Consider the following 25,457-nt stretch of genomic DNA (forward strand, 5'->3'; position numbering starts at 1 on the left):
TTTGCCTGAAACAGGCTGCTCTGACAAGTTTATGTGGAAGCATACATCCATGTCTCATATTGTGGGACCACGTGTACAAATACTTCACATCTAAGCATTACCACTTGCCTTCTTGGTCAGCTCCCAGCTGATTTTGTTTGAAACAGTCACGACTTAGTGAGGGATCTCTGGTTTCCAGAATCAATTCTGCCTTGTCTTTCAAGAAATCATTCCTGCTTTCTCTGCCTTGTATTCCATGCTGTTTGAATCGCCTGAACTTACTTTCACTGTTGCCCCATTTGCAAATCTCCTGTGTTCAGACTTCCCTGTTGTACCAAAATGTTTCTGAGAAGTCTGTAATAGCTTTCCAAATTTAAAAAAAAAAAAGGAAAAAACAGAGGTCCTTTGCTATCACTCTTCTTCCAGCTTAAATTGTGTGTATGTATTAATATATATGTGTATGGGTATATTTGTTTGTATCTATAGAGAGAATATGTGTGTGTGTGATGTAATTATTACTCTTATTGCTGGTGACGGAATAGAGGTTAAACAAACAAAAACAGCAAAGACACATATACAGCGCGCTCGTCCCTTCCTGCAGGTGAGGAGAGTTGCAACACTATATTTGGGATCCTTCTTGCTTCTATTGTTCTGCATTCTCTTTGATCTGAAATAGTAACATAGAAACTTTCTTTCACAGGGACAAAGATATCCTTTTTAGCCACGTGTTTAATTCTTCAATGTCAATATTTGCAGAAAACATAAGCACAGCATGATATTGCCTTGGAGTTGTTGATTAATCCCATTCGGAAGCTTCGGTAAGTTTTTTTTTTTATCTTCAGCTCATCATTAGTCTGGTAATGGTGTGTGTGCCTCTTTCAGTGAGTGTATTATTGTATTGAAAAGCCTAATAAGGACGACAGTGAGACTTTATTGTGGATTAAGTTTACAGACTTCCTCATTCCCATCCAGTTCCATGGGAGGAATGACTTAACTCAGCTTCCATGGGAAACAGAGACCAGCCATAGATGCCTGAGAGGAGTAATGATGGCACTGATTTAATCTCCAACCTAGAGATATGCCAGGGATGTTTGTCACCTGTTTAAGAAGCTAAAATGTCACCATGGAGTCTACAGTTCTTTGATAACCATTTCATCTACAAAACAAAGGAGGCGTGTGAACACATGAAATGAAAAATAAGAGACACTGTGAGCTAGGGGAGCCCTGAATGCCCTGCGGGAGTCTCTACGTCTTGGGGCACTGAGGTCCTCTCCCAGGGCTGGGCACCAGGACTCTCTCATTGTGCTCACCCTTTTCCCTGCCTCACTCTGGCTTTTGGATGAGAGGAAATAGAATTGAGAAAATATCAGAAAAGTTTCTCCATAAGAGAAAGGCAAACCATTTTCAGTCTCCTAACCACTCTTCTTCATTTCTTGAGGTTTAAACCAACTTTAATCACAAAGCCATGAGGCCATTGGTTTTCCCACCCATTCACTACAATGTGGGATCAAACATTTTCTTTTTTGTGTCTGTTTATATGATAACTTATGTAGCCTGCAGACTTTCAGAGCGATACAGTATTGGTTTCCTTCAAATATTAGAGCTTTACTCTATTTTATTTTCATTTCCCAAAATATAAAGTCTGAGTCCCTTAGCTTGGGATCACTAAGTACCAAGAAATCAGCTGAGTTAAAGTGGCTTACAGAACTTGGGACAATTATAGCTTCTTGCAAAGCCAAAAAGTACTTCTGAGCCAAGGTCATTCAGTAAATCTCAGCTAAATAAAAATGTCATTAAGTTTTGTAAAGCCTTTTTGCTGGACAAGAAGTAAAAAATAACTTACAAACCATTTGAAAAACCCTAAAGGTCAGTCAGACTTCTCTGAGCAAAGGCTTCATCAGGCTTCTGCCTCTTACTGAAAGTCAAAGCATCAAATATCCATCGATTCTTGAGCCCTCTTTATTCTCCACCCAGAGCTGAGCCCAATGCCTCACAGTCTGCCTGTTTCCAATTCCTCTGTGCCAGCATATCTGTTAATGTCCCAAGCGGCTTCCTTTACAGCCGCGTGATCATCTGTGTATTATTAACTAATCGCAAATTAAAGTCATTACTTGGTGCTTAATTTTATGTAACATTTCTTTGTAATGTGTACAAAAGAAATTTGTTTTTAACAGGAGTTTTGTAAATAGCATGTGCCATGATTAATTAGAGAATGAGTCTGCTGATTTGAAATTCAGTGCAACCATTTTCTTTAGAAATAATTTCTTAAATAACATTTCAAGGTGTGTGAGTCTTCAAAAGAAAAAGTAAGCATCTTGCATGGATTGTCCTAATGCTCCATCTTAGATATTGTTTAGACTTTACCTGCTAGAGAACTCGCTTTTATTTTTCTCAAATCTATAGGCACTGTAAGGAACAGCAACATTCAAAGGGCTATTATAAATCCTTTTTGGAACAAGGCAGAGTATAAATGAACAAACTAACAAACAAACGGGCAAATCCTCAAATACTTGGAGGTCAGTTATATTTCAGTATAGTTTGCTGTCCTCCAACTACTGTGCTTTTTCTCTTCCTCTTACACCCCAAGTGCATTCCTGCCTCTAGGCCTTTGCACTTGTTCCTTCTGCCTGGTCATCAATCCCCCTGGGTCTTCATGTGGCCTGAACTTTAGTCAGGGACTTTTCTGATCATTGTAGCTAAGGAAGTTCCCTGCCCCAGCCCCTATCACATCACTGTGTTTAATGTTTTATTTACTGAACAAATCACTCTGTGATATTACCTGGCTTTGCGGTTGTTTCTTTCCTCTGTCTCCTCCTATGAAATGTAAGATCCTCAAGAGCAAAAACTTGTCTGCCTTGTCCTCCCTGTATCTCTAACACCAAGAACAATGTCTGGCACATTAGTGGGTGCTTAATTAATCTCTGCAAAATCAATGAATGGATTGCATTGCTTTCACAAGCCAATAATTAACCATGCCCCTAATGGAGAGAAAGCATAATCGGCTTTCCAAGTTTTCTTGAGGGAACAGAAAGAGAAATTCAGTATTTGTTGCCTAGCCGTGAGATACCTTGCAATGGATTGAAGAATTAAAACATGAACAAATTAGATGATGGGAAAAGCAGGAAGTAAATGTTGTAACTAATTGCTTAGTTTGTGCGAACACCAGACGCCCCCTGAGAAGTGAAGCCTTCAGTCACTTGGCACCTCCTGCCTTTAGGAGCCCAGCAACCAGTTGAACTGTTCCTATTAAAATGACTTGGCCAAGCCATTGTCTTTGCTGATAATAAATTAAAAGATCTGAATAATCTTTCAACTTTCATGTACTTAAAACCGGATTCTTAGGGTTGATATGGTGTTTCTGAGCAAGAATTAGATGCGGGTGCAGGTGTGATATCACAAAGAGTTTCTGACCAAGAGAATAAAAATTAAGAGGTATAAATTCACATGTTATATCATACTACATTTTAGTTTTGTCTTCAAAATAGACCAAAGTCTTCCTTTCTCCCCAGAGTCTCATGCCTTTTAAAGCTCTTCTGTAATTCTTCTTTTACATTAAGTCTAAATTGAATGGATGGGACCTTGCCTGGCAATATTAATAAGATTTTAGCCTGGGTCCAGTGGCTCATGCCTATAATCCCAGCACTTTGGGAGGTGGAGGCAGGGCATCTCTTGAGGTCAGGAGTTCGAGACCAGCCTGAGCAATATAGCAAAACCCCACCTCTACTAAAAATTTTAAAATTGGCCAGGTGTGGTGACCCATGCCTGTGGTCTTGGCTACTCCAGAGGCTGAGGCAGGAAGATTGCATGAGCCCAGAAGTTTGAGGTTACAGCGAACTATGATCACACCACTCATCTGCAGCCTAGGTGACCCAGCGAGACTCTCTCAAACAACAACAATGACAACAACAAATGATTATTTTGCCCATTGTGAGTAGAGTCTGGAAAATGTTTATTTTCTTTTTCTGTGTACTTAATGTGAACAAAAATTTAGGTGGCTCAGTGTGCAATGAGTTACAATTGCCACATGTTCAGATTCCATCTCTGCCATTTACTAACTGTATAAACTTGGGCAACATACTAAAATGTCTCTGAATCTGTTTTTCTCATCTGCAAAATGGGCTTAAGATAACTCACACGGATCAAATGTCAAGCATTTGTTTTCATGTAGTCACAAGTGGCAGTTCTTTTACTTTTTACTTTTGGATTTTCAAGTGTAATCTAGAGAGTCATCTCCAATCCTGGTTATAGATTAATTCACCCAGGGCTTTTTCCCTCCAATATTTTAGATGTTTTACCTTTTACACATAAATTTCTCATCCACTTAGAATTTTTCCTGTTATTGGCCAGGTGCAGTGGCTCACACCTGTAATCCCAGCACTTTGGGAGGCTGAGGCGGGTGGATCACAATGTCAGGAGATCGAGACCATCCTGGCTAACACAGTGAAACCCCATCTCTACTAAAAAAAAATACAAAAAAATTAGCTGGGCGTGGTGGTGGGTATCTGTAGTCCCAGCTACTTGGGAGGCTAAGGCAGGAGAATGGCATGAACCCGGGAGGCGGAGCTCGCAGTGAGCCAAGATCGCACCACTGCACTCCAGCCTGAACGAAAGAGCAAGACTCCGTCTCAAAAAAAGAAAAAAAAAAAATTGTCCTGTTATGTAGTACATATGTAGTAAAAAGGAGTGGCTTCAATTTTATGTCTTTGCACACAGCTACCCAGCTACCCTAACACCATTTATTAAAAGTTCCATCCTTTACTTACTAATAAGAGATACCACTTTTATCATATATTATTCATATGCAACTAGGTATGCCTTTGAATTTTCTATTTTTTCCATTCTTATGCTTATTCATTAACACCAAACTATTTTAATTTTAGAGGTTGTGTTTTATTACAATACCATTGCTCTTCTTTTGAGGCATTTTCTAGCTATTCTTGCATGTTTATTCTTCCAAACGAACTATATAATCAATTTATCTAGCTCTAGGAAAAATGTGATGAGATTTTCACAGGGATTACATTAAATATTTAAATAAGCATAGAAATACCTAAGATATTTATGATACTTTCTGTGTGACTATCATTTACCTTTCCAATTGTTTAAATCTAATTTTGTACCTTTATGAGTGTTTAATAATTTTCCTAATACTGATTTTGAACATTTCTTGTTAAGTTTACACTGAGGTATTTTGTTTTTAGCTATCAGACACACGGTCTTCTATTCCATTATATCTTCTAACTGGTTTTGTTTGCATCTACTGATTCAGGAATCATGTTGTTATAGTAGTACTGGTATTAGTATTCTGAAACTGTCGTGTATGTAGTGTGGGGTAAAGCAAGAATATGCATATGTTGGTGTCATTGAGAACTGGAATTTTCAGCTTGGGTGAGAGTAGATACAACTGTAAGATCAATGAGGTAAAAATGCTGTAGTCCTGAAAATAAATGTGAGTAGCAATACTAATTCATAATGTGTTTTATGGTTTAAAAGCATACATTTTTGAGTTCTTTCCACTGGAAAGGCCTAGAAACAATGGCCAACCTACTACTACTAGAAATGAGCACCTCCAGAACCCTGATTGCATCTCTAAAAACTATTTTCCATCAACAGGAACCCACCTCTTAGAAATATGGCTGATTCGCCAACAGACACATGAAAAAGTGCTCATCATCACTCACCATCAGAGAAATGCAAATCAAAACCACAATGAGATACCATCTCACACCAGTTAGAATGGCAATCATTAAAAAAATCAGGAAACAACAGGTGCTGGAGAGGATGTGGAGAAATAGGAACACTTTTACACTGTTGGTGGGACTGTAAACTAGTTCAACCATTGTGGAAAACAGTGTAGCAATTCCTCAAGGATCTAGAATTAGAAATACCATTTGACCCAGCCATCCCATTACTGGGGATATACCCAAAGGATTATAAGTCATGCTGCTATAAAGACACATGCACATGTATGTTTATTGCGGCACTGTTCACAATAGCAAAGACTTGGAACCAACCCAAATGTCCATCAATGATAGACTGGATTAAGAAAATGTGGCACATATATACCATGGAATACTATGCAGCCATAAAAAAGGATGAGTTCATGTCCTTTGTAGGGACATGGATGCAGCTGGAAACCATCATTCTCAGCAAACTGTCACAAGAACAGAAAACCAAATACCGCATGTTCTCACTCATATGTGGGAATTGAACAATCACTTGGACACAGGAAGGGGAACATCACACACTGGGTCCTATTGTGGGGAGGGGCAGGGGAAGGATAGCATTAGGAGATATACCTAATGTAAATGACGAGTTGATGGGTACAGCACACGAACATGGCACATGTAAACATATGTAACAAACCTGCACGTTGTGCACATGTACCCTAGAACTTAAAGTATAAAAAAAAAAAAAAATATGGCTGATTCAAGATCTGAGACAGGAAGTTTATTAAATGAGCCTGGAATATATTGTCATGCCAGGTATCAAGGATGCTATGAAAAAGTAGTATGATTCTGTCCAAAGAGGATCCAACTGGCCAAAGATGGGATAATTTGAGCTCTTCAGTGGAATGATAAATGAAATGAATTCAATGGAAACATATCAAGTATATATAAATGTAAGTTCAGAATGATATCAAAAATCTAAATTCATTAATCATCTTTAAAGAACACTACAGGATTGTGTTAAAAAAAAATTGGCCTCAAAGTAATCAAATAATCAAGGGTAAGTTTCTCTTTATAGAATTTTTCCAGCTAATAAATAAATGAGGATGGAAAGAATTGAGATATCAGCATGTTGCAACCTTCTAATGAATTAATGGCTCTGGACAGTGTTCACTAATGGCTGCTAAACACTAGAGAGAGACACTTAGACATTATGTACCTCCTAACAGAAGTGCAGAACACTATATGTGCATTATTCTTGACAAAAAATAATAATTGAACTTGAATCTAGTCAAGCTTCTAAATCCAACTACCAGTTTACAGCTTACAATAACATAGGAACATGTTAAACATCACAGGGATGCCATCAGCAAACCAAACTCTGAGAAATTCCAAGACAGCCAATTTCTTCAACAATAACTTAAACAAGTTGCAAAGGCGAGGTAGGAGATATGGTTGAGAAACTTATAATTTTTTTGGCATGCAAACATTCATTTGACTTTATTTTAAAGGCAGAGCAGAATCACATTCACTTTCTTAATACTATCACTATAAACAGACTGTATTTTGGAGCTCTAAATTCGCTTTGGAAATTTTTGAACAGTTGACTACTAGCAGCCCAGCAAGCTTTTTTCTTCCCTTCCAGGCTCTCCTGCACTTTAGTAGGGAGGAGGTAGTGTGCTGGTGACAACTGATGCTAAATAAATAGTGCGTGGTTTTGCTTGCCAAACCCTTTCCACCTCCTCTACAAGCAACAGGGAGACTTGGCTTATTCTTTATCTAAAGTATCTGAGTCAACAAGGAGGTTATCAGACACAGAGAATAGAGGGACGCTTCTGTTGTAGATAATTGTAAACATTAAGAATGGAAGAACTTGGAGCTTAAGTGTTCAGTCCTTCTTTTGCTGACCAGAGAGAGGTATGCTAGCAAGAGAACTCAGATGCTTGGTCCACTGAAGCACCAGTGTAATATATTCAATTCCTTTGATTAAAAAGTTCTGGAAAAGCCATCTCTGGGTGGAGAAGGGAAGTGAGTTGATTACAATGATGGTACTATAAAAGGCAAATCAAAGCAGCAAACAGCAGGCAATGCCCCTTTCCTCTTGAACTCCAACAATCAGTCCACTCCTGTCAGCTTTATAGACCAAGCAAAGTCAGGTGGGAGAGTGGGGGAGGATAACTGGGGTAGAAAAAGGAGAAGGCCTTTGTCCAGACCTGTGGACCACTTCAGATATTGTTGTTTCCCAGCACTAGTCAAGGTGGTTATGGGGGATTCAAGGTTTAAGACTCCATTTTCTGGCCAGTGCAGTAAAATGGCATAAACAGCTGATCCTTTAGAGGTATACCATGCAGATGTCATGTTCTTTTCCAATTGCACCTTCCATGGTTTAGAGGCATAGATAGCTTCCCCAATGATGCTCAGCCACTTCCTAAAAGCAAGAAGCCTTTCTTGGAAGACAGGAACAGTTAGATTATCTTTAGCTTGTCCAATGTTGAGACCACAATTGCCTCTTAAACTTGCAGTCTGAAGCAGTTCCAAAACCATTTCAGATTCACTTGCAAAGTCAGTCATTGCCATGTTGCAACCATTGACCCAGAATTTCTTGTCAATGGTGGTACATGTCTCTCACTTGTGGTCTTGCGATCTCCCCAGCTTAAGTTTCTCTTGACAGTTGTAGTATTGTCCATGGTGACAGGAGCATTTCTGACCCCATCGGTCATTTACTACCACCTCTTCCTTGATAGAGCTATCATTGTAGAGCCAAGTTCAAATAAGTATCAGGGCATGCTCACTTTATTAGACCAAATCATATCAGAAATCATATCAGACTTGTGCCTGTTAACAAGATCATATAGCCATGGCATTGTTTTTTTCACCACCAAAATGCTGTGTTTTGAAGCCATTTTTTTTAAATCAAGTAGCTAAAGTGAATGGAACCATTCTAATAAGTGATAGAGTTCACAGTGTATGTTCCTCTTCCAGACAGTTGTTTCTAACTCACCAACTGGTAGGACCCCCATGTCCTTAGAATTTAAGTTCTAAGACATGACACTCAGCCAGTTTGTGATGCTTTGTATCAGGACTACATACTTGGCCTCCAAATCCTGGAAGAGATTGGCCCACTTGTCCATTCAGCTGGAAGAAGCCTACTGTGAACTGCTGCCCAAAGTCTGCATGGCTGAAGCCAGGCAGGTAGTGGTGATACATGAAGTGCTGGTAGTGGATCTGTCTTCACCCTTCCAGAGCCACCAGCACCAAGAACACTCCCCAGTGCACAAACACTCTGAAACTGGTCTCATCAAATCAGTGTGGCAGCAGCCAGGAGTCCAGCCTCGGCCAGTCCAGAGTGTACCTGCCTGGAGCCCCAAGCACCCACATGGCATCTCCACGCACCAGCAGCAGCAGTGGCAGCAGCGCGGGGGCCACTGCCAGCAACCTCATCTAGTGAGCCCTGGAAGCCTGCAAATTAACAGAGACTTTTACTCAATTAATCCTAATGAATAAACCTTGTTCGGATCTCAGTCAAGCAAACATACTTATGTTTGTCATGCTTTAAGGAAAGCAGTATGTTGTTCGTGGAAGCAGATGGAATCTGTTGTGGAAAGCGGAAAGAAAAGAAGTTGGGGAGGGGGAGGGTGAAGGTTCAGGCCAAATGAGCTGGTGGTGGTACTCATTACAACCTCATTTATTATCCATTGTCTTCAATTTGCTCCTTGGGGAAATAGTTTGGTCTAAATAAAAGCTCAGAATAAGGATCTAGAAAAAGATTAGCTATATTAAGCCATGCACTCCAATTCAACTAGAGATAAAACAAGAAAGAAGGCATATCTCCAAATTCAATTCTCCTAGCTTCAGTTATGTTTTATGGAGAACTTATGTCATTCACAAAAGAGATGTAGTTTCCCCAGGGGAGACAGCAGGTGTACATTTTCTCTCAAGCTTATTTAATTGCTGTCAGGAAGACATATGATTAACAAAGCCAAATGCTGGAAATATGAAGTACAGACAATTTTAAAGTTGTTTATATAGTTGATTACAGTATATCATACAATGTGTTTATTTGCCATAAACCTGCCTATCACAAACTGTTTCCACACCTGTGTATCTTCACTAAACTGCCTATTGCTTAGCTGTTTGTGAATTCCCAGCTATGTGGATGGCCAGCAGCTGGACAGGGGGCAGCTTCCACTGGTGGCCTCTCTGAGCCACCTCCAATGTACAAGCTTCACACCAGGGCTTTGCACTCTCCAATCTAGGGTTGAGACCTGCTGGCCCATTGCGTCCCCTGCTTTGATGACAGCCCTATGGAAGGAAATCAGTATGGAAATGAAGGGCCTTTGGGGTTCCTTGCTGTCCTTTATGACATCCCACTGAATGTGAGGCCCACCATCTGTCATCTGTGGGATACCGTTCAGAGATAAGTAAGGAGTTGAGAGCAGGCATTTAGAACTGTCAGAGCCACTTGGCAGCATGCATTTGTGTATGAATCTTAAAATTTTGAAAAGGGACTTGAGTTTTATATGTATTGGTTTTTTATTTCACTTTAAGTTATGTTTATTACATTTTGCCAAATATCAGTCTGTGACTGATTAGAAGTAAAAAAAACCAGAATTGATCCTTCACTACAGATAGTTTGAGATGCACTGGTATAGAGTGATGGCCCCAAAGCACGCTGCATCCCAGGGCTTTACCCTGACATTCGACAGTTCCAAGTGGACAGCAGATGGGAAGAATGTGATCCACAAGGATGGCTTTTGAAAGCATCTCTCAAAGGTGGGGAGCAAACACTCAATCTACTGCACATGTGTTAGGTTCATTCCAGGGCAAGGCAGGCCTAACAAAACCAGCCCAGCTGACCCCTAGTCATGGCATAACTCTTAGGCCTTTCAATACTAGCAGCAGTAGTAGTAGTAATAGTAGAAGATGAAGATACAGCTAAGACTTATATAGGACTTATCTGTGGTCCAGGTTCTGTCCTAAATGCTTTGCCTTGGCAGCATGCGTTTCTGAGAAGGGGCAGAAAGTCGCTCTCTTTACACAGAGTCTAAGAAAGCTTATGTAGACTTACTATAAGCTACAAAATAGCAAATGGTCTTCCTTTCTCTTTGAAGTGATATATATTCGAGCCTACACATGTACAGAGAAGTATAGCATCCAAATCTGTTCACAGTGATTCCTTGTATAGCCATGAAAATTTGCTAATGACTGGGTATTTTAAAACATCATGCCAAATATGCTAGCTATATTACATATGCCAGATATACTAGAGACAGTAATTAAAGAAATTTAATACCCAGGAAATAAGAGTTTGTGTGCAGATACTGGTCATGGAGCATATCTGGAAAATTAGTACAGAAACAGCATTCAATTTTAGAAAATATAGAGATACTTTGACCAACGTTTTGATTCTCTGTTGCTGCACTTGGAAATTCTCAGGCATGAAACAGAGACAAAAAATATATAAGAATCAAAGATAACAGAACAAAACTTACATTACTGCATAAAGACATTATCCAAGACCAAGTCATTTGTCATTTATCTACTAGTTTACTCACTCCAAAAAGATAGACTGAGAAGCATTTCAGATATTTCTGTGTTCCTTCCTGCATCATTAGGGTTTGTAAAAATGTTTGAGTTTTCTAAAGTCTATATTTAACAGTATATTAGAGAGTCTATTCACCCTATTCCTCTAAGAATGAGCCTTCTTAGGCTCATTTCTTATATCGTGTAAAGAGAGCTGCTTTCTGCCTTCTCCAATAATCTCTGCAATAGCCAGAGCTACCCCAACTATTGTTGGCAGCCAGATTCCCTGCCTGGCTTTGAGGTGGTCAAAAAATAGTTAATCACACGTTGATTTTCAGTGTATGGTTGTAGGGAGGATTAAGGAGTTCACCCTGGGGAAACATAAATGGTGGTAGCGATGGGGACTAGTTCCTTACCTCACGTTTCCATGGCCTCTGTCCGTCGTCAGGTTGTGTGGACAAGCTGGTGCTTGACTCTGCACGCACAGTGGATAGTTTCAAGTCCAGTTGAGTAGGGAGGGAGATGTTTCCCCTTCCAGCCAACTGGCTAAAATTTCTTCTTCTTCTCACAAATTTAAGCCTAGCAGTAAAATGGTAATGCTAAATCCCAATCAATTAGTATTCACTGGAAGCCCATAACATTCCAGAGCCATGATTCTTGCCCTTGGGAATTTTACCCTAATGAACTATGAATCATAGGAGAGCCTTCTCCACATTAACTCTGTGTACCCTTCCAGATGAAGTCATGGTTGTAGCCTACCCTAAAGGTAGAGAATCCAAAGGAAAAGAAGGCCAATGCTGCCCAAGACTCAAGGTGTGCTAGTGAAATGCCAAGAATAAAAAGACATTTACTATTTAGTGGGGATATTTCCAGGAGAGAAATTTCCAGCTTGTACGAATAGCATAGGAGGTCACCAGCCTCAGGCAGATGGTAGCTGTGAGGCCACACCAATCCTTCTGTCCTCATATTGACAGAAAGAGGCCTCCACTCTGGAGCTCTGGTGGAGGCCTGGCCACATTTGGGAGCCTGAGCTGGAGACAGAGCCACATCCTGTGCTTAGTTTGAGCCCTGGTCTTTGATTTTGGCTGGCAGAGCCTGAAACCCTTGATGATGCAGGGATGAGCACATTTCCTGAGCTTGGAGTGGTCAGTGCAGGCAAGTAGTTTGCACTTAATGCCCTTTGCGATCTTGGGCTTGACCTCCTTGGACTTCACAAGGGCCCTGATAGCCTCAGTTGATTCACTCGTGGCCTTGACATCACTGACCTGCATCTTCTTCCGGCCCTTCTTGTGCTTCTTGGCAAAGTGCATGTTCCTCAGGAACTTGGGCCCACCCTTTTAAGGGATTTACATCTTTGACATAGGGGTTTCTTGATGCCATTTCTGTTCCATTTTCAGGACTAGTTGTGTGTAGTGTGGTTCTTGGACTTGGCCCTATTTACACAGTAGCCCAAGGCTCCCAAAGCAACTAGTAGCAGTAGAGAAAGAGTCCACCCTGTTTCTTTGTGCTATTTCTTGTGTCTCTGTTATAATAAGAAATAAAGTAACTTATAAAATACCTTCAAAAATTGTTATTGTATCCCCCCAACAAGGTGATAAGATAGATACTAATATCTCCATTTTACTGACAAGGAAACTAAAACGCAGGAAGAATACATCCCTTCTTGAGGTCATGCAGAATTAGGGCCTTAATTGAAGTCCTTTTCCTTCAACCCCAGTGCTTTTTGCCATTATAGCTGCCTTTACAGTCTTTCACTGGATTTTTTTTCCTTTGGGTATTTCACAGTCATCTCAAATTGAATTTATCCAAAACAAAATGCCTAATTTCTTCAAACTGTGTCCTTCTCCTGTTTTCTATATAAGAAATCTGCAAGTCATTTTTGATACCTTGTCTCTCTCACTTTCCCATATCCAATCCATCACCACGTTATGACGATTATACCTCCAAAACACCCCTCTTGCTACTTCTATCTGGTTTAAGCACTCCAGATAGTTGTTAAATAAGTGTCGAGGTAGAATATGTGTAATTAAGAAGGATACCAGGAAGACAAAGTAGCTGGGAAGTGAGCTAGATTTCCTCTTAAAGATTTTGAAAGGTCTCTTCAAAAAAAAAAAAGAAAAAATGTTAAGCTCATGGGCCATCATATTTGCTTTACTATATCGTGTAGTATTAGTACATGTAGTCATAGTAATATCTTAAATTTTCATTTTAACTTCCCTAGGTGCAACTGAAATTCTTTCTGGAACAAAGCAGTTAAAATTAAATCCATTGTGGTTTAATAACAAAGTAAATGAATGCCTTAGATCAATTATCTAGTTTTCTTCTCACAACTAAACCCTTTAGCATAGGCAAACAGATGTTATTATAATTTATAGATTGAAAACTGAGGTTCAGAGAGGCAAAGTGACTTGCCCAAGGTCACACAGCGAGACTAGACACCAGAATACTCATGCCAGCAAGAGTGTTTTTTCCTAGTAAGCTCTGCTAACTTCTTTAACACATCCTCTCCTCATATTTTAGTGCCAAGACAACACCAAAATAGAGACTAGAAAATGTGGCACATATTCACCATGGAATACTATGCAGCCATAAAAAAGGATGAGTTCATGTCCTTTGCAGGGACCTGAAGCTAGAAACCATCATTCTCAGCAAACTAACACAAGAACAGAAAAACAAACACTGCATGTTCTCACTCATAAATGGGAGTTGAACAATAACACATGGACACAGGGAGGGGAACATCACACTGGGGCCTGTCAGGGGGTTGGGGGCTAGGGGAGGGATAGCATTAGGAGAAATAACTAATGTAGATGATGGGTTGATGGGTGCAGCAAACCACCATGGCACGTGTATACCTATGTAACAAGCCTGCACATTCTGCACATGTACCCCAGAACTTAAAGTATAATTTAAAAAATAGAGAATAATATAGGAAATTCACTGATTTAGCAGAAATCTGTGGCACATACACTGACTCAGAGAACATAGTTGTTGTTGTTCCTCCTCCCCCTCCTCATCTTCTAGAGACTGTGTGCACACTCCAACAAATGAAAACAAAGACCTTAATAAGAAACTTTCCGTATTGGTAATATGACAATTCTGAGTAGGAAAGAAAAAAAAAAAAAAACCGTAATGGCACATTTCTATGATACTCTTTAGCACACTGATTCTTTCTGCCCTGGATACAAATCATGCAATAAGTGACTATCAGTCTTGCTGAACCTTCACTCAAAATATCTTCTGAAAAACGGTCTTTTCTTATGGTCCTTCTTGTAGTTAGAAACTATGTCTTCTAAAGAAATTCAAGAAGCAAGTCAAAGCAATATTTTAATTTACTGTTTGCAAGGATTGGGTTGGGTCACTCCAAAATATAATCTTTTTTTTTTTTTTGTCAGCTCTATAGCCTAGGCAAAGTGTTTCTTTTCTCTCCAAGTACATGTCATTGAAAAATTTACCACGAAATTCCTAAAACCTGGGTCTTATGCTAAAGTGCACTCCTAGCAGTGCAGACAAAGGTAATGATTTAGAAAATCTTTCAGTGATGTGGATGAGAATGAGTGTTAGAGCAATTCCTGGGCAGCAGAAAAAGACTCCAGTACTTACATAATCCCAGTGTGCACACATGGCTTCTGCTACAATTCTTTTTTGTTAAAACTTACCTGGCTTTGCACAAGACCTCAAATGCGGTGAATTCTAGATAACACCTAATATTTATTCATGCCATTGTCAAGAGCATCTTTGCAGTTCTTGCCAAGGTCTGTCGTTGAATGTGTTTATCCAGCTGCATGGCAAAAACATAATACACAGTCATCATTTTACTCAGTCACCTACTCAATATTTTCTTCTATGATTAAATTAACTCATAAATATTACACTTTTAATGCGAGAAAGCCATGGTTCATACAGCCAGTTGAATAGTTGTTTGTCCATTATCTAATGTTGCTGGGCACTCAGTCATTTCATTATGGAGTTTGAAATAATGAAAATCATTGCATTTACTTAACATGCACAATAAACAGACCAGGATCCCTCCAAGAGCTCCTTTATTATGCAGTGCAAGGCCACAGAGGAAATTTTGTAAGCAGCACAAAGAACTGTGGGGGCTGTGTTGGAAATGATTTTGGTGTATACAAGCAAATCTGCTCTAATTGTCTAAAGCCAAGGACAGAAATGCTGGCTCGATTTGCAGCTGGCACAATTTCTGGCTCAAGCAAGTAGAGTTGCAAATAAATACACACATTTTGATTTTGCTTATACCTGATTCACTACCAGATTGTGCCCAGAACCCCTCTAGGCTATTTCCACGTACTATGGCATTTTTGAGACCTCTTCCTCTAAATATCCAAACCCAGTCTGGTTTTTTAAAGCAACCTACAGCAGGTCTTACACATTAATCTCCATAGTGTAAAGATTGAAGCTTGAGGACAAGAATCTGCCTTTGCCCTCCAATGCCAGCCCTAGTGACAATAGCATCATATGCATCCACATGGATACCCAGCCCTAGAGACAAGAGACACATTCCGTAGGATCATTATGACATCACCTTCTGAATGGAGTCTTTATAGCTGGCACTGCAGGGCAGTTATCTTTTCTCGAATTATATTCAAATTTTGCTCAATCATTCTGGGAATAGCCTTGGTTAGCAATTGCTCATAATGTCAATGCTTTTGAAAACTTTTTACTGTCATTTTATTGTTTTTATTTCAAAAATAAAACTTAAAGGAGCTTGAAAAGTAGATTTTTAGATGATCACACAAAGGCCTGATTTCAGTAGTTTCAGTTCTGTGCATTTTACTTTATGTGTACCCACTGAAATTAGCCAAAATTAATCCATATCTGAACAAAGACTATGGATACAAATGAGCCCTAACTTCTGAGACTACTCAGTGCAGTGCACTAGCTGAAGCGTTTGGAATGCATTGGCCCTGGGAGGCGAGGAAGTTATAGCAAACAACATATGGGCTCTAAAATCTGGAACTATCCAAGACAGAACAAGAGAGCTATTTTCACTTTCCTTGTTCCATTTTTTTCCTCCAGAAGATGAATGATTTCTAACCACATTTTACTCTCATCTTTAGAGCTGGATCCTGAAAGAACCAGGTTGGTTTAAAATGGCTGGTGGGTTTGCAGGCCTGTCTGATGATTACCTCATGCATTTGTGTCATCTGCTTTCCTTGTTGTGTGAAAACACGGTGAGGAAATGTGTAAGTCCACTGAATTGTTCCCGACTCTTTTATTCACCTTTCAGCATGCTAGTTCCTTCCCTTGGCATTGATATCATTATGCATTTGTCAAAGATAAACTGTCACTTTAGGGCCTCTATTATGTGCAAGAATTGGCAGCAAATTTTACCACTGGGATTTGCTTATATCCTCTGTATGTTATTGTACTTCTTTGGCATTCAGTAAATTCCATGCACCCACTTCTTTGATGTTCATTCCAGCCCCTAAATGTGGAAACAATGACTAAAATTTTGGATCAAAGCATCCCATAGATAGCAAGCAACACAGCTCTCTGATAATTCACTAGAACAGAGAGTATCTCCCCTCCCCCACTAAATCTAGGCCAGTAGTCCTCCAAGAACAGCTCTGGCTTCCCCAGAGCTGCAAGGGCATGTGAGGAAGTTGAAGAAAACGACTCCAGGGTTTTAGTAAAAGGAAATAAACTAAACTGGATAGCTCTTTGAAAGCTCCCGGCCATTTCTAACTATAGGGAAAGCAAACCTTTTTTCCAATTCCTTCACCACGTTCTTTTTCCTGGTCCTGCTCTAACTAGCACTTGAACTGGGCCAGCCTTTTTTCAGCTTGGAAAAAGACCTATTTTCTCTATCATGTCAGCCTCACAAAATGGCCTAGATTTTTTTTTTTAAATGAATCTTTAAAAGGAGAATTAAAGGGTCCATGGACTGAGGAATTTTTTAAGTAATTGAAAAATCACAGAACTACCAAAATCTGAACTAGTAACTTTTGCAAACTGGAATTAACTGTCTGGAACACACTTTCAGTGTGTACTTGTGCTTTACTCCTGGGATGCCCGTGCAAATAATTACTTGATTCAATTTATTTCACAGGTCAACTTTGACTCATAAAAGTATTAAAGCAGGTAACCCCCCAGGGATGCCAGGAATACAGATGAGCAAATAGATATAAAACTGTTGTAAGCAATTGGCAGGGTTTGGGGGTGGGTATTTATAAATCTAGGTTATTTATGGTTATGTTTTCACTTCACACCATTTAGTATCCAAAATGTGCTAGTTATAATTAATACGCAATGTTGAGAACTATTATAGAAGTACCATATTCCTTTTAAATATAGTGAAGAAAATAATTGTGTTTGAGGAATCTCATCCTGTGTAAATTAGAATTCCCAGTAGAGTGGCATAATTGAAAATTGGGCTGACTGCACGGAATGGGGAAGAGTCATCTTAGCACGATAGTGCATATTCCATCAAAAGGTAGCGCACCAAGGTGGCAACTGACAGCTCTTAAAATAAGTTTCAGATTCTCTCTCTAGATAGGAAGTTTTTACTGCCTGAAATATGCAATAGTGACATCCAGTGGTTGTAGAGATAATTACAAGTGTGTCTTATTTTATAGTTTTATGTTAGAATCAAATATTCTGTGTTGTCCAATATTGTCTATATTTTGTATTTGGAAATATGCAAGTCAATAATTCAAGCTAGATACCAAGTAATGAAAAATGCACTGTTTATCTACTAAGCAAATTCCTAAGTCTTGTTATTGTTACCTTCTTGTGTTTTAATTTTAGTAAACTTACAATAAGTCTACTCTCCAAGGGTCTCTCTGGCCCTCCTAAGCACACTGGATGTCTTTACAGGCATAAATGGGATGGTGTGCATACTACACAGACAGCAAAAATGGGAACTGCATTTTACCAGTAAATACTGGAGAAAAGGCATCTGTGATCCTGACATGTTCATTGCTGCAGAATTGCTCTAAGAAGTTCATTAAGATGTTTTCTAAGTCATTGAAGAGAAATAAGGATTCAGAAAGAAGGAAGGAAGGAAAATAAAATGAAAGAAAAGGAGGGAAAACGGAAGGAAAGGAGGAAGGAGGGAGGGAGGGAAGGAAAGAAGGAAGCGAAGAAGAAAAAAAGAAGGAAGGAGGGAAGGAAGAAAGGAGGAAAAGGAAGGAAGGAGAGAAGAAAGATGACTACACATTAATCTTTATTAAGGCTTGGCAATGAAGATATTAGCCTCCTAAAGAAAGTATTGGTTGTTGTTTTGTTTTGTTTTTTTTTAAAGACGGAATCTCGCTCTGTCACCAGGCTGGAGTGCGTGGAGTACAGTGGCATGACCTCAGTTCATTGCAACCTCCGCCTTGTGGGTTGAAGGGATTCTCCTGTCTCAGCCTCTTGAGTAGCTAGTACTACAGGCATGTGCCACCACACCCAGCTAATTTTTTTGTATTTTTAGTAGAGATGGGTTTCACCATGTTGGCCAGCATGGTCTCGATTTCTTGACCTCATGATCCACCCGCTTTGGCCTCCCAAAGTTCTGGGATTACAGGCATGAGCCACTGTGCCTGGCCAAGAAATTATTGTTTAAAATTGCACTTCAACTGCCAGGAAATTAAGGCAAAAATAAAATTTTTTCACTAAAAAATAAATCCTGCAGGCACACCTGTAGTCCCAGCTACTCAGGAAGCTGAGGCAGGAGAATCAACCACTTGAACCCAGAACTTCAACGCTGCAGTGAGATGTGATCACTCTACTGCACGCCAGCCTGGACAACAGAGTGAAACCTTGTCTCAAAAAATAAAAATAAAAAATTGAAAACGACTGCTACTACCAGAAAGAACCTAGAACAGGGCCACTTATAGGAACGTGCTTCAAAAGCATCTCTGTCCTCCATGATGAGGAAGAAATTTAACAGAAGCCTGTGATGTCATTGGCCTGTATGTCGATGCTGAGCACACCAGGTGACTGCACACCAACTTCCCAGAAGCCACACCAGATACACTGTCATCTGTGTCAGGCTGTTCCTCAACCTTAGAATCCCTAACTATTGGAGGGTTTCTTCCCTCAATCACCTGCCTTTTTGAAGCTGGAAACCATCATTCTCAGCAAACTAACACAGGACCAGAAAACCAAGAACCATGTGTTCTCACTCATAAGTGGGAGTTGAACAATGAGAACACATGGACACAGGGAGGGGAACATCGCACACTGGGGTCTGTCAGGGGGATGGGGGACTAGGGGAGGGATGGCATTAGGAGAAATACCTAATGTAGGTGATGGGTTGATGAGTGCAACAAACCACCATGGCACGTGTATACCTATGTAACAAACTGCACGTTCTGCACATGTACCCCATAACTTAAATAAATAAATATTCTCAGAATGGGAAGAACTTAGAGGCACCCTCTTCCATTTCTTCCTTGCTGGAGGAGAAGAAAAAACCAACAAAACAAATAAACAAAACATTAACTCCAACAGAAGGTACTAAAATCGATATGTAACTCCATAAACACACACACACACATACACACACACACACACACGCACACACAGAAAATGTGTTGGATTGGTAGAGCATGTGTGCATGAGACCTGTTATTTGCATTAAGCAAAGAGCCCTAGGACAAAGAGAAAGGAATAGCCTCCTTTCACTCTGAGAAATGCTTCCCATTTGTGTCAGTGAGAGTTAGGGGAGAGGTGCATTGAGACAGAGCAGGTGAGTCGGCAGCCTTTAACCAGGTTGGTTTGCTTTTACAAGGGCTTTGAACTGCAAGCTGGCTTATGCAGATACTAAAGTCAAAGAATGCCGCCCTCCAATACACACTGCTCTCAGAGTACCTTCCCTCGGAGATTGCTCTGGCTTCTTGCTTCTCTTAGTCATTTTCACAGCAGGACTTTATTGGGATATATGGAAGATTAGCATGCCCGGGTCTCACCTCTCCCTTTAATTCTGCAGGAGTCTGGCTGGGCTGTTATCTTGTGCTCCCTGGAACTCTGACTGGATGATTTCTGAAGTCGAGCTGGAGCCCAGCTAGAGGGAAGGTGAAACTTCCCGTCAGCATGCAGGGCCTTCTGCACCCACGCTGCCACAGCCACCGCATTACCAGCTCCTGCCAGTCTGAGGAGCAAGAGGCTGGCATGAAGAATCAGTTCCATTCTTTCCTCCCTAAATTTAGAAAAAGCCTGTTTTGTAAAGCTTTCTTCAGTGTTTCAAGACAAAAAAAAAAAAAAAAGCAGTTGCACAACATGCATATCTTCTCCTGGCCTGCAGCTCCAAGTATAGTTTTACTATGGTATATAATCTAATAATCCATTTAATTTCTTTAGAGAGATGTTATATATACAGGTGGCATTTGGGTGGAATCACATGCCATAAACCTGTCTGCTCCTATCCAGGTTCAGAATACAGAAGAAGAATCTGTTTTACAGGCCTTCTAGAATTTTTACATGGTCAATTGGCTGGTTTTTGTATTCTGGAACATATGAGAGCATCTGCAGGGAAAAATATATATAAATCCTATAAAATGGTGGCAGGACTTCTGATTTACAGATAGTGCTGGTTTGAATTTTCACAAAAATATTTAGCTATAGGACAATGTATTAGGCGTATTCTTAAAGGTAAATAACTGCAGCCAATAAAAGTTCGGCCTATAAAGGGTCCTATCGTCTACTAGTTTTCTGCACCGAGAATTACTACCAGTATAATCATGGCTCCCTGCACACTAATATTTCCTCTGATACAGTATGATCAATGTTGTGGAAAAACATTTATTATATTTCTTCTAGCTACTTAAAGGCATTACTGAATTATGGGCATCACAAAACGAATCCACTGTGCATTTTTTCTTTATGTGACGTTTTTACAATCTTCATTTTCTGCTTTGCAGCCACTGAGCTATAGAGATCCACACTTCATCCCTCTTACAACTGCCACTGGGGCCACCCTCTCCTTTCTGCTTTATTACGTCTGAAATGCACTTCATATGATAACATTCCTTTTCATTCTATACTGGACTCTCATTTGAAAGGAAGAAGTTATGAAAGAAATTAAACAATCAGTGTTGTTAATAACAGTTCTTAATCTCCTTACTTAACAAAGGTTATGAAGTTTAGACTGAGAAAAGGACAAGGGGAGGAGATGGTATTTTACAGATCATTCCAGAAGAGCTGATGAACTCTGAATGGGTGTGGGTTTTGCAGTTTTGACATTTAACGATTTTATTAACATCTTTGCTTCTCATGCACCTTAAATCCACAGGATATGCAGCCGGGAGCGAGTGTCCAGCCAACAGCCCGTGTCTCAGGCCCTGCCAGGGGATGAATCAATTAGCAAGAGAAGCAATGATGCAAATACTCCGAGGTCACTTGGGATGCTGTTTGCCTTTTTGATAGAGAAAGCACGCCATAAATAACATCACACCTCAGGAAATCATTCCAGGAGGCCTCGATGCCGGCAGGGCTGCTGCCGGGGACGGAAGGAATCGTTTGCTCATTGTGTCTACTTCCCCTAGCTCAGTCAATGGGAGATTTGTAGTAAAATCAAAGTATTTAAAAGGAGGACAGTTGTGGTAACAGAGGCATGTTTAGTAATTTTTTTAGTACCAGAACCTGTGATTTATGACCCAGAGTTACAGCCAACTTTATTACAAAAATGACTTCACCCATAATAACCTTATTCAGGGCCCTCTGGAGAATGATGTAGTACCCAACAGCGTTATAATCTAGCAAATATTCAAACACAGTTCCCGCCTCCGCCTCATTTCCAACCAACCCCTCAGAAGCAGGCTTCCCCCTTTACCTGCTGGGAGAAGTGGGGTCCCGGGCAAGGCTTTGTGCTCTGTGTGTGGGAGTTTGCCTGGATCAAGCATTTCTACTAAGCCAGGATAGAAAGCCGCCTCCTGGGGTCTCAGTCATATCTTGTCCAACCTTGTGCCCTGAGGAGTAATGAGCAGAAGACACCCACTCACCCTTCATTTCCTCTCTGTGCTGAAACTTCTTCCTTCCCTGTGTTCCCGCACTCCTCCAGAGCTCAGATCCCCACCACCTGAAAGGAGCTCCAGTAAGCTCCCTGACATTTTTAATTGCCATGGTAACTGAGGGCTGCTCTAAAACCACCAGGGCTGGGTGTCCAAGCAGGGTCCCCTGGGCGTACCGGGATCTAGGAACTAGCCCTCCATCTTATTAAATTCCAGTGTCAGTTCCTAGCAATTGTTTTAAATTTACACCCTCAGAGTGGCTTAGTGGGATTACATGTCCATTTGCATTAAAACAGGTTTCTGTCATTAAACTGCCATACAATAAGCTTCCTTGGGACAAATTAATGAGCTCTAAATATCATCAAGTAGAAGTTCACTTCAAGACAGGGCAACTAGGAGGGGGGCGGAAGGAAGTGGCTGCTCAGAATCTCATGGCCCAGGAGAACCATAAGTGCCAAGTAAAGAAGGGTCTTGTCCCGTTTCTTCACTATACGATAAGTGGTCCTGATTTAGAGTCAACTGGGGAGATTTGGCGATATTCTCCCTATTCGCCAAAATCCTATAGCTCATCTTCTCTTGTGCCCTCTTCCAAATATGACTTTACCCTTGACTTTGCTGAAATTTGCTGATGCAACACTGGCCTCTTGTCTCAGTGACAGTGTCTCAGCCTCGTTTTCTTTGTCCTGTTGTTCCTCTGTCCTTGAGGAACTTGTGTGCATCCGCGTGGCCTGGGAACAACACGCACACAACGCAGCACCACGTGTAGCTTGAACGAGTGCTCCCTAACTTTGTTAGTTCCCACATACTTTGCTAAAATGCATGTATGATTGCTACTGAACTGTCTGGTCCTCAGACCTTATCAGGACCCTGGAACAGGAGTCCTGATCAGGACCACCTTTCCTAGTCATCAGGAGCAGAATAGGAACAGGGAACAGTTTCGCTTTTAAAACTGAATTTGTCCTGCTCACAAGAATCACCAGAGCTTGTCCTCACAAATAATATGTGTGTCTAAGTAGAAATTTTTCATTAAAACCAAATAAACCCCCAAACCTTCCCTTATGTAAAGGAGATAAGAATGGCTGCTAGACAGACTTCTTGATCCACAGAGGCTGTGATCTCATTTCTGTGTAGCCTTAACAGGGGACAGTAATGTATGATTGAGACACTGCTATATTTAGGAATGACAAGATGAGCATTATTAATAGCTTAATTGACATTAAGGCAATTACCCCTACCCTTATTACAGTTTGTAGAATTACACAGAAAATATTGGCTGGGGCCTTTTTTTCCCTAGAGCTACCCAAGGATACAGCATTTTATTTCATGCCAGATCCCGGCTTTGACATTAGATACTTAGCCATAGAATGATTCCAGTAAATCATTATAAATGCATTATAATAAAGATGTTATGAGCTATCAGATATTAACCCCCAACCCCTAAAGAGAGATAAATAGTCCAGTTGCATGATTCCCACTTTTGTTTCATAAGAAATAAGCTTTTGCAAAGAGCAACTGACTAATGAATTATAAAATGGTGTGTTGAGCTCAGATAATTAAACAATGCATTTTAGTGTCTAGTGCAGGATGAACACTAAATCATACACAAATAAAAAAGGTAAAAATCTGAGCCCCAAGCCTAACTCCTATTTTTGAATAACATTAAGGTTGGTCTACAGTCCAGAAATGCTTCAACTATTTTATCTGATTAGAGGGGCATATCAAGTATAAGATCAAGGCACAGTAGGTAAACCAAACCAAGAGTCAGAACAAAAACTGTGAAGGTGCTAATTTCAGATAAGCCCTCAAGGTTATTTTAATGGAGATTTTACATGGAGATTGCTTTTTCCCCCAAAGTGTTAATGGGGCAAAAGTCTAGAAGGACCTGGAAGTTTTCAAGTTTCCTTATACTTTATGTTTTCTTTGAACTCATAATAAAGCATATTAGTGGGAACAGGATCTATGGTATTGGTGGTGGTCTTAGCCTTATAGTGTTGGAAAGACAAATGCACATCCTAAAATCTTCTCTAGGTTGTGGAGGTGCAGGGATGAGGAGGGGTTGGTTTGGGTTTCAACCATTATCCCCAGGTGGTGTTATCACACCCAGCAATAATTCATCTAGTGGTCAACCACAGATCACCATGACATTTTCACCAGTGGTCCCCAGACAGGGCTGGTTTGCCATTGGCTGCCATTTCCTGGCATGTCATAGATTTGCTGCGTGATTTGAAGCCGTGCTTAAGCACATCCTGAATACATTTTTTAGTCTTCCAGCATCTCAAAGACATGGTGACCACCTCAAGGTAGTCTCCTATTTCTTCGTCAAATAGCACGTCATTAAGGACTGTGTGGCCAAAATTACAGATGGTCTTGGACTCTGTATGGGCAATGACCACCTGTGCTGGTAACCAAGGCTTCCCTGGAACACCTGGAAACATACCATGCAGCCAGTCCTCTCCTGTGCTCCAGTCAAGCTGAACCACACAGCCCGATCCTCCCTCCACTTCCCTAGCTCCATGTGTTAGCCATTGCAGGTTAATTGATCTAAGGCTTATTTTCTTCAAATATAAAATGAAGATAGTAATGCCTACCCATAGGGTTGTGTGAACATTAAATGAGATCAGTTATGTAAAGATCTATGCAGTGCCTTTTACAGAGTATGCCCACAAATAAATGTTACCTGTTTCATTTTAGTTATCTATGTTTAGCTATCTTTGTTTTTCCTATCCTGCTTCTTTTTGCTCCACTATACTCTTACATCCTAATTCTCTCATACACACTTTGCTGTGTCTAGCACAGTGCTTTGCTTGTGGTGCACACTCTACATGCTTGCTACCCTGAACAATATGACGGCAGTTACTAGTAACAGTTAATGTTTTCTGACCACCTACATGAGCCAGGCACTATGCTAAGTATCATCGCTTCCTTTAATTCTCACAAGCATATGAGACAAATACTATTTTAATCCTCATCTATGGGAGATTAAAGATTAAAGATGTTCTATAACTTGCCCAAGGTCACACAAGCTCTTAAGTGGATTGTCAAGATCCAAACTCAGAACTGGTCTGGATTTGAAATCTCAGTTCTTAACTGGCACTGCGTCAGGCTGATTTGTTAGCTTTTTCCTCTTTTAGACTGGGCCCTAAGGGATCAGTCATAAGCATGTACCCACTCTTAGATGAATGACCCTACGATCTTGAGTTTTTTTTTTTTTTTTTTTTTTTTGAAGTTCCAGGAAGTCCAGAAGTATATGCTAACTCTAGTTTATAGCTGTGCAAAAGTCACTTGTCTAAAAACTTCAGGGACATTATATAAAACCATCCAAAAAAAAAACC

The 25,457-nt window shown here is 40.3% G+C and overlaps 1 long non-coding RNA gene and 1 pseudogene across 6 annotated transcripts in view; one reads left to right on the forward strand and one right to left on the reverse strand.

Moving 5' to 3' along the window:
- Positions 1-24,081, forward strand: part of LOC102135057 (uncharacterized) — a 180,481-nt gene extending 156,400 nt beyond the window's left edge. For 4 of the 6 annotated variants that reach the window (XR_010579940.2, XR_010579941.2, XR_010579938.2 and 1 more), the window contains 2 exons: positions 680-797; positions 21,408-24,081. This is a non-coding gene — a long non-coding RNA (uncharacterized lncRNA). Of the gene's footprint in view, positions 1-679; positions 798-20,105; positions 20,331-21,407 lie in introns of those variants that run through there. The other 2 variants (XR_012421263.1, XR_012421261.1) reach the window with 2 other exon arrangements.
- On the reverse strand, positions 7,743-8,667 carry LOC135966561 (tissue alpha-L-fucosidase pseudogene; annotated as a pseudogene).
- Positions 24,082-25,457: the final 1,376 nt, after the last annotated feature.

The sequence above is a fragment of the Macaca fascicularis genome, chromosome 12 (assembly GCF_037993035.2).
Source record: "Macaca fascicularis isolate 582-1 chromosome 12, T2T-MFA8v1.1".
Classification (NCBI taxonomy): domain Eukaryota; kingdom Metazoa; phylum Chordata; class Mammalia; order Primates; family Cercopithecidae; genus Macaca; species Macaca fascicularis.